The following is a 7,864-nucleotide window of genomic DNA, read 5'->3' as shown; positions in this document are numbered from 1 at the left end:
CCCAAAGCCTCTATCCTATATAATAAAAGGGTAATATGCAAACCGACCCTAACAGCAGAAAGACTGGGAATGACTGGTCACTATGACACACATTGACCACCATGGGGCAGACGCTCAATGCAGGAGCTGCCCCCTGGTGGTCAGTGTGCTCCCATAGGGGGAGCTCTGCTCAGCCACAAGCCACGCTGCCAGCTGCCACTACAGCGATGGTGGTGGAAGCCTCTCCTGCCTCCTCAGCAGCACTAAGGATGTCTGACTGCAGCTTAGGCCTGCTTCTTGCTGGCAAATGGACATCCCCTGAGAACTTCCAGGTTGTCAGAGGGATGTCTGACTGCCAGCTTAGGCCCAATCCCCCAGGTAGTGGGCCTAAGCCAGCAGGTGGTCATCCACTGAGGGGTCCCAGTCTGCAAGAGGGCACGGGCCTGGCTGTGGAACACCCTCCGCCCCTGAGTGCACAAATTTTTGTGCACCAGGCCTCTAGTATTTACATAATTGGAATGCCAGAAGGAGAAGAAAGTAAGCAAAGTATAGAGAATGTGTTTGAAGAAATAATGGCAGAAAACTTCCCTAACCTGGTGAAGGAAAAAGTCACATAACTTCAGGAGGCATACAGAGTCCCAAGCAAGAAGAACTCAAACAAGCACATGTCCAAACACATCCTAATTAAAATGCCAAAAAATTAAAGACAAAGAGAGAATCTTAAAGGCAGCAAGAAAAAAGCAACTTGTTACCTACAAAAGAGCTCCCATAAGGTTGTCAGCTGATTTCTCATCAGAAACTCTATAGGCCAGAAGGGAATGGCATGAAATATTCAAGATAATGAAAAGCAAGGACCTGAAACTAAGATTACTATATACAGCACGGTGATCATTCAAAATAGATGGTGAAATAAAGAGCTTACCAGACAAAAAGAGGGTAAAAGAGTAAATCACTTCCAAACCAGCACTTTAAGAAATGCTAAAAGGAATGCTGTAATGAGGTAAGAGAGAGAGAGAGAGAGAAACGTGAGCATACAGAAATAAAATGGGAATAAATAAGTACCTATCAATAATAAACTTAAATGAATTAAATACTCCAATCAAAAAAACATAGGGTAGCTAAATAAATACAAAAACATGAACCAATTATATGATGTCTACAAGAGACCCGCTTCAGAACAAAAGACTCAAAAAAGGATGAGAATGAAGAGATAGAAAAAATTTTCCATACAAATGGAAATTTAAAAAAAAGCTGGTATAGCAATACTCATGTCTACAAAATAGACTTCAGAATGAAGGCCATCACAATAGACAACACAGGTCACTACATGATACTAAAAAGATCAATCCAAAAAGAGACTATAACCATGGTAAACATATATGCACCCAATATAGAAGCACCTAAATATATGTATATATATATATATATATAGAGGATGTTAAGAGAGAGATTGACAGAAGTACAATCCTAGTAGGGAACTTTAAAACACCATTCACTTCACTGGATAGGTCTTCCAGACAAAAAATTAACAAAGAAACAGTGACTCTAAATGATACACTGAATCAGATGGATTTAATTGATTTTTGTAGAACATTTGACCACAAAACTGCAGAATATACATTCTTCTCAAGTAAACATGGGTCATTCTCAAAGATAGACCACATTTTAGAACACAAAATAAGTCTCTAAAAGTTCAACAAGATTAAAATCATATCAATCATCTTCTCAGATTACAATGGAAGGAAATTAGAAATCAACTACAGTAAAAACACTAAAAAAATTCAAACATTTGGAGGCTGAATAGCATGTCATTAAACAATAAATGGATAACCAATGAGATCAAGGAAGACATAAAAACTTCTTATCTTGAAATCTGAGGAGCTTTATAATCCCCAATGCTTTGGCACACCCATACCAATTAAGTCACAAAAAGCAAACTATAGTACTACCAGTGATTTAGGAAGTGACTCAGTACCCAGTACTAGCTAATGGCAAAACAAAACAAAACAAAACAAAACAAAACAACCACAAGAAACATTAAAAATAATCTATTTAACCATACAACTTAAAGAATTAGAGAACAAGAGAAACTGAGAGGAAGTAGAAGGAAGGAGATAATAAAGATCAGAGCAGAAATAAGTGACATGGTGACCAAAAAAAAAACACACACACACAAAAAAAACAACACAACAATACAAAAGATCAATGAAACAAAGAGCTGGTTCTTTGAAAAGATGAATAAAATTGATGAACCATTAACCAGACTCATCAAAGTGAGAGGACCCAAATATATACAATCAGAAATGAAAGCAGAGAAGTAACAACTGAAATCACAGAAATACAAAACATTGTAACAAAATACTCTGAACAACTATATGCCACCAAGTTGGACAATGTGGATGAAATGGACAAATTCCTAGAAAAATACAATTTTCCAAAACTGAATTGGGAAGAATCAGAAAACCTGAATAGGCCAATAACTACTGATGAAATAGAAGCAGTAATCAAAAAACACTCAGCAAACAAAAGAACTGGTCCGGATGGCTTCACAGAGGAGTTTTACCAACCATTCAAAGAAGAACTGACATCTGTACTTCTCAAAGTATTCCAAAAAATTCAAGAGGAAGGAAATTTTCCAAGCTCTTTTTATGAGGCCAGCATTATCCTAATTCCAAAACCAGAAAAAAAGAACCCCTACAAAAAAAGAGAATTTCAGGCCAATATCCTGGCTGAAGATCTATCTTAAAATCCTCAACAAAATATTAGCAAATCGGATCCAACAATACATTAAAAATATCATACACTATGGTCAAGTGGAATTTATTCCAGTGGTGTAAGGCTGGTACAATATTCACAAAACAGTAAATGTGACACATCACATAAACATAATGAAAGACAAAAATCACATGTTCATATCAATAGCTTCAGAAAATGCATTCAACAAAATCCAACACCCATTTAAAAATATATATCTTATTGACTTCAGAGAGGAATGGTGAGGGAGAGAGAGGTTGAAACATTAATGATGAGAGAGAATCATTGATCAGCTGCCTCCTGCAAGCCCCCTACTGTGGCTTGAGCCCTCAACCCAGGCATATGTCCAGACTGGGAGTTGAACTCTTGAACTACTGGTTCATAGGTCAAAGCTCAACCATGGAGCCACGCTAGCTGGGCCCAATATACTCTTTTGATAAAAACTCCCAGCAAAGTGGGAATAGAGGGAGCATATTTCAACATGATAAAGGCCATATATGACAAACCTACAGCAAACTTCTACTCAATGGGCAAAAGCTAAAACCCATTTTTCCTAAAAACAGAAACAAGACAGGGATGTCCACTTTCACCACTCTTATTCAACATATTACTGGGAGTCCTAGTCACAGGGATCAGACAAGAAGAAGAAATAAAAGGCATCCAAATTGGAAAGGATGAAGTAAAACTCTCATTATTCGCAGATGACATGAAATGGTATATAGAATACCCTAAAAACTCCACCAAAAAACTACTAGATTTAATAAATGAATTTGGTAATGTAGCAAGATACAAAATTAACACCCAGAAATCGATGGCATTTTTATACACCAATAATGAATTCTCAGAAAGAGAAACTAAACAAATAATCCCACATAACATTGCAAAAAATTAAGATACTTAGGAATAAACTTATCCAAGAAAGTAAAAGACTGGTACTCAGAAAACTATAGGATGTTGTTAAAAGAGATAGAGGAAGATATAAACAAGTGTAAGAATATACTGTGTTCATGGACTGGTAGAATCAACATCATTACAATGTACATACTACCGAAGGCAGTCTACAGGTTCGATGCAATCCCTATTAAGATACCCACAGCATATTTCATAGGTCTAGAACAAACACTACAAAAAAGTATATGGAACCAAAAAGACGCCAAATAGCCACAGTAATATTGAGAAAACCAAACAAAGTTGCACTGATCACAATACCAGATAACAAGTTATACTACAAAGCCACTGTAATAAATCAGCCTGGTATTGGCATAAAACAGGCATATAGATCAATGGAACAGAACAGAGACTCCAGAAATCAACCCAAGACATTATGCTCAATTAATAATTGGCAGAGGAGATAAGATCATATAATGGAGTCAAGACAGTCTCTTCAATAAATGGTGTTGGGAAAATTAGACAGATATATGCAAAAATATGAAACTAGACAACTTATACCATGCACAAGAATAAGCTTCAAATGGATAAAAGACTTAAATGTAATTAATGAAACTATAAAAATCCTAGAAGAAACCATAGGGAGCAAAATCTCAGACATGGCTCTTGTAGCAATATGTTTACAGATACATCTCCTAGGGGAAAGGAAACTAAGGAGAAAATAAGCAAATGGGACTACATCAAAATAAAAAAGCTTCTGCACAGAAAAAAAGGCATCAACAAAATGGTAACTGAGCCCACTGTATGAGAGAACATATTCGCCAATGACACATCTGATAAAGGGTTAATATCCAAAATATATAAGGAATTTATACAACTTAACAAAAGGAAGAAAATAATCCATTTTAAAAATGGACAAAGAACCTAAATAGACACTTCTCCAAAGTGGACATGCAGATGGCCAACAGACATATAAAAAAAATGTTCAAAGTCATTGATTATCAGAGAGATGCAAATTAAAATGACAATGAGGTATCACCTCATACCTGTCAGAATGGCTACCAACAACTCAACAAATGACAAGTGCTGACAAAGATGTGGAGAAAAGGGAACCCTAGTACACTGCTGGTGGGAATGCATATTGGTGCAGCCATTATAGAAAACATAATGGAGTTTCCTCAAGAAATTAAACATGGAACTGCCATTAGACCCAGTGATCCTACTTCTAGGAATATATCCTAAGAAATCTGAAACATCGATCAGAAAGAATGTGTGCACCCCTATGTTCACAGCAGCACAATTTATAATAGCTAATATCTGGAATCAGCCCAATTGCCCATCAGTAGATGAGTGTATAAGATAGCTGGGGTACATGTACACAATAAAATACTATGCAGCTGTAAAAAAAGAACTCTTACCATTTGAGACAACATGGAGGGATCTGGAGAATATTATGCTAAGTGAAATAAGTTAGTGAGAGAAAGACAAGTATCACATGATCTCACTCATATGTGGAATCTAATGAACAAAATAAACTGATAAACAAAATAGATCCAGAGACATAGAAGCTTCAAACAGAGGGAAGGTGGGGGAGGGTGGGTGGATGGTAACAAATTAAACCGAAGAATTTGTATGCATGTATGCATAACCCCTGGACATGTACAATGGGGTGGTGAAGGCCTAGGGTGGGAGTTTGGGCCTGCTAGAAGGGATCAGTGGCAGAAAAAAAGGGGACATATATAATACTTTCAACAATAAAGATTTTTTTAAAAAAAAAAAAGAAAGAAAAAACAAAATGTCCCATGTGCACTTGAGAAGAATGTATAATCTGTAGCCATGGGGTGAAATGTTCCAAAAATATCAATTAATTCCATCTGAACTAGTGTGTCATTTAGGATCAGTTTCCATGTTTATTTTCTGCCTAGATCTATCTAGTGATGTTAATGGGGTGTTAAATTCCCGTACTAGGATTATATTTCTGTTTATCTCTCCCTTAAAATCCTCCCGAATTTTTAAAATATATTTTGATGCTCCTGTATTAGGTGCATATATGTTTATCAGAGCTATATTCTCTTGTTGGATCGATCTTTTTAGTATTATGAAGTGTCCTTCATTATCTCTTGTTATGACCTTCACTATGAAGTCTGTTTTGTCAGATGTGAGTATTGCTACCCCAGCTTTTTTTTTTTTTCCATTTCTATTTGCCTGGAAAATTTTTTTCATCCCTCACTTTCATTCTGTGTGAGTCCTTTGTTCTGAGGTGAGTCTCTTGTAGACAGTCTATATATGGGTAATGTTTTATTATACATTCATCTACTCTATGTCTTTTGATTATAGCTTTTAAGTCATTTACATTTAAGGTTATTGTTAATAGGTACTTATTTGTTGCCATTCTTTATGCATGCATTCTTTATTTCTATTTCTTCTTACGCTTATCCTTGTAGTATCTCTTGCATTGCTGGTTTGGTGGCAGTAAACTCTTTTAGCCTTTTTATTTGTGAAGCTCTTTATTTCATCTTCAATTTTGAAAGATAGCCTTGCTGGATAAAGTAGTCTTGGGTTCAGTCCCATGGTTTTCATTACTTTGTATATTTCATGCCATTCCCTTCTGGCATGAACTGTTTTATTGACAAGTCATCTGACAGTCTAATGGGAGCTCCCTTGTAGGTAATTGTCTGTCTCTCTTTTGCAGCCTTTAAGATTCTTTTTTTGTCTTTAATGTTTGCCATTTTAATTAGTATGTGCATAGGTGTGGGTCTTTTGGGGTTCATTTTGATTGAGACTTTCCGTGTTTCCTGAACTTGAGTGACTTTTTTCCTCCATCAGTTTAGGGAAATTGCCATTATTTCTTCAAATAGGTTCTCTGTTTCTTGCTCAGATTCTGCTCCTTCTGGCACCCCTATAATGTTAATGTTGTTACATTTCATGTTGTCCCAGAGTTCCCTTAAACTCTCCTCTTGCTTTTTAATTTTTTTTCATTTGCTGCTCTGAATGGGTGTTTTTTTCTACTCTGTCTTCTAATTCACTATTTGGTCCTCAGCTTCTTCTAATCTACAGTTGAATTCTTCCAGGGTGTTATTTAGTTCAGCTATGTCTTTCCTCATTTCCAATTGATTCTTATTTAATGTTTCAATCTCTCTTTTCAAGTTGGTGTAGCTCTCATTAAGACCCTTATAATTCTCATTAACTTCCTTATAAGTCTCATTAAATTGCTTGTGGTTCTCACTGAATTGTTTGAGCATCCTTATTACCATTACTCTGAATTCTTTATCTGACAAATTACCTCCATTTCATAGTTCCTTTTCTGGTGATTCCTCCATTTCTTTAATTTAGGGGTTGTTTCTTTGTGTCCCCATTTTTGCTGTCCCTTTGTATTTGTTTCTATGTATTAGATCAAACTGCTATTCCTCCCAGACTTCGCGGGGTGGCCTTATGTAGTAGGTGTTTTGTGTGATCCAGTGGTGCAGTCTCTTAGATCTCCTGAGCTCGGTGCTCTAGGAATGCCCCTTATTTGAGTTTTGGAGTAGATGCAAATGAAAACTCCTGTGCCCCGGGTTTTAAAAAATAACACAAAACTGTGGCATTCTCTCTACCTTGTTCAGGTCTACCAGCTCCAGAGTCCACTGAAGTCAGCAGCCTTGCTGCCTTTCATGGCTGGATATTACGTGGGCTGCTGGTCTTGGCTCTGGTGCTCCAGGTTGTGGAGCTCAGGCTGAGTTTCAGGCCTCTATATTCTGAGGGCACAAACCCTACCATTTCCAAGAGCTTTCTCTTAGACCACTGGCCTGTGGGCCTGCCACCCCTGAAAGCTGGGTCAGCTCCTCCCATGACCTTGCCTTTCCTACCAGTCTCTGCGTGTTTTCTGTCCTTCCTTGATATGTCTCCTCCTTTGCTGGACTTCAGTTGGTAATTCCATGTGAATGTTCTTCAATTTAATTTTTATTTCCAGTCTTGCACTGGGACAAGGTCTGTCTATTCGGCTGCCATTTTCTCATCTCCATGGTTATTTTTTAGAGTGTTAATTCAGTTAGCTTCTATGCTTCTGTAAGTATCCCATCTCCTATAGGAGCGGTCTGAAAATGACAGCCTCCAAGTCACATCCAGCAAACAGATGTGTATTTGAATTAAAATAATTAATTGTCAGCTTTTAGAAATCAGAAGATTTTACATTTAAAAAGTCCAGATTCCCTGATTCTCTATTTAAAAAAAATCAGAAAACTTCTAATAGTGGATCCACATTCCC

Source organism: Myotis davidii, unplaced genomic scaffold (genome assembly GCF_000327345.1).
Source record: "Myotis davidii unplaced genomic scaffold, ASM32734v1 scaffold1452, whole genome shotgun sequence".
Taxonomy (NCBI): Eukaryota; Metazoa; Chordata; class Mammalia; order Chiroptera; family Vespertilionidae; genus Myotis; species Myotis davidii.
The sequence above is the reverse complement of the archived record's forward strand: the minus strand, read 5'-3'. Positions refer to the sequence as shown.